Source organism: Thermobia domestica, chromosome 3 (assembly GCF_964235325.1).
Source record: "Thermobia domestica chromosome 3, izTheDome1.hap1.1, whole genome shotgun sequence".
In the NCBI taxonomy this organism is placed as follows: Eukaryota; Metazoa; Arthropoda; class Insecta; order Zygentoma; family Lepismatidae; genus Thermobia; species Thermobia domestica.
Window position 1 is genome coordinate 179,180,261 of NC_137456.1, and position 2,692 is coordinate 179,182,952.

Genomic DNA, 2,692 nt, shown 5'->3' on the forward strand with positions numbered 1-2,692 from the left:
TATTTTAATATACTCTTATTACACCCAAAAGAATCAAACTTTCACTCTTGACATCAAAAATCAACGTGCATCATACACTAAGGTGTAGAAAGATAAGCTAAGGTAAGCTAGTAGGCTCATACCCCACATATGAAGATTTACTCTTCTTTTTCTAGTGCTCACTAATCCTAAAACTCTATTATTCTCCACAACACTTGTGCTAGGGACTCTTATTTCCCTAACTTCCTCATCATGATTTGGTACTTGAATTGGTCTTGAAACTAACCTCCTAACATTCATCCCCCTAATTTCAAAGACCAACAGGGGGCGCGGTGGCTCAGTGGTAGAGCGTTCACCTCCGGTGCTTGGGGTCGCTGGTTCGATCCCAGCTCGCGCCGTGTGGACTTTGTAGTGGACAAACACCGTGCTCGTGGGTTTTCTCGGGGTTCTCCCACTTTCTTCATTCCACCATTTCACTCATTTCTCATTATCACCGTCTCCTTTAGCCTAACCGGCATAACCGTGGGACGTAAAACTTAAAGATTTCATTTCATTTCATTTTCAAAGACCAACAATCAACGTCATACCGAATCTGCTCTAAAATACTTTTTAGTTCAAGCTATTGCAAGATCCTTGCTTCTAATAACAATCATTTTACTTTATATAGGACTGCAAACTTCATATTATCTAATCTCCATCTCTCTACTATTTAAAATAGGGCCTGCCCCCTTCATTTTTGGATGCCGGAAGTATAGAGGCCATGCTCTGAATAGACTGCATTATTTTAATAACATGACAAAAATTAGCGCCCTTGGCTTGCTTTCCTATAGCTTAACTCCCACAAACTTAATTTACCTGACCTTAATTCTATCCCTAATCATAGGCTCAATTGGGGGCCTAAATCAAACATCACTACGTAAAATCATAGCATTCTCATCCATTAATCACACTGACTGGATACTCATAGCTTTACTAGTAAGTGATATAACATGATCCCTTTACTTCCTGTTCTATGCTTTACTTCCGGTAATAGCAGCCACCCTTTTCGCAATAAACAAAATATTTCATATTAATCAAACTTTTTCTAATAAAATTATTGTAACAACAAAATTAGCTATTTTTACTAGTCTCTTGTCCTTAGGGGGGTCTCCCCCCATTTTGGGGCTTTTTACCTAAGTGAATCGTTATCATAAAAACTGCTGAACAAATATCATTTATTATTCTTACCTTAATAGCAATAACAGCACTAATTACTCTTTTTTACTACATACGAATTGCCTACGCTGTTTTTATTATTAACCACCATAACCAAACATGAACATCTTTACCGAAAAAAAATCAAGAAACCTCAATTAGATCAACATTCAGTATTATTTCACTAAGAGAAATAATTATTTTGCCACTAACAGTCAACATGATTTAACAAAAGACTTTAAGTTAAAAAAACTAGTGGTCTTCAAAGCCGTAAATAAAAGGCAACCTTTTACGTCTTATTATATTAACTACTACTCCGCAATTGCAGTCCGACATCATAAATATTGACTATAAAACATAACAGGAGGTTTACTACACCATAAATAGATTTACAATCCATCGCCTAATACTTCGGCCATCCTATTTGCTTTGCAACGATGATTATTGTCCACCTCGTTCCCTTTCATGAGTAAAAAAATACCAATAAATCAAATTTCGGAGGTCATTGACCCATTTTATTCCTTTTGGATGAGGTCTTATTACCTTATGTGATTATGTGGGCATGTACAGGAGTATATTCTATTTCTTAAGATATAGGTACATCGATGCCCTCATCTTAAAATTTTGGTAGAAGTACAGTGGCCCACCCTTAAATTTTGGAAATTGTCCAATTTAAAACTTTGATATAATAATATAGGACTCTAATATGTATCGCTAGTTATAAACTTCGGTGATCCATCTCGTTCCCTTTTACGGTTAAAAAAATTGATAAAAATTAGTACGACCATGTGTTCGGTTATTGACCCAATTTGTTCCATTTGATAAAGTCTTATTACCATATATGACTATATAGACGTGTACAGAGGTCTATTTTCTTTATTAAGATATAGGTACATTGAAAATTTAGGAGGGGTACATTGACTCACCCCTTAAAATTTGGAAATTGGCCAATTTGGTATACTAGTATAGGCCCTAATAAATACCATTATAAATCTCGTTCCCTTTCATGGGTAAAAAAATTGTTAAAAAAATGTAAATGAACCCTTTGATAAGGATGGATGTGTACAGGGGTCATTCTCTTTATACTTTGATGTTTCCTTTTTAATTTTTGTTGGGGTACATAAAACCATTTCTTTAGTTTGGGAATTACAAATAAAATTAGGTAAACGTTTTCTAGGACCCATTGTAAATGTTGGTGTCCTTCTTATGGCCAAATATTCAAATTTTAAAGGTTATTGACCTATTTTATCTTTTATGATACTGCTTTATTATAAAATGAGTACAGGATTTATTACTTTTTCATAAGGCACTGGTGTATTTGTGTACCAATCTTAAATTTTGGAAGGGGTACATCTCTTATTGTCAAATCAATAATCGGTAATTGTTCTTAGAATTGGGTGATCCAGTTTATTTCATTCTTCGGGTAAATCATTGTCAAATATTAGTATGGTCACGTGGTCAGTTATTGACCTATGATGTGATTATGGGAGTCCATGACAACGGTACATTGATACGTTCC

At 34.8% G+C, this 2,692-nt stretch overlaps 1 non-coding gene across 1 annotated transcript; it reads left to right on the forward strand.

Annotated features, from left to right (window-relative positions):
• The first annotated feature begins 305 nt into the window (after positions 1–305).
• On the forward strand, positions 306–377 carry TRNAR-CCG (transfer RNA arginine (anticodon CCG)). The gene has a single exon. It is a non-coding gene; the product is annotated as a tRNA-Arg (tRNA).
• The last annotated feature ends 2,315 nt before the right edge of the window (positions 378–2,692 follow it).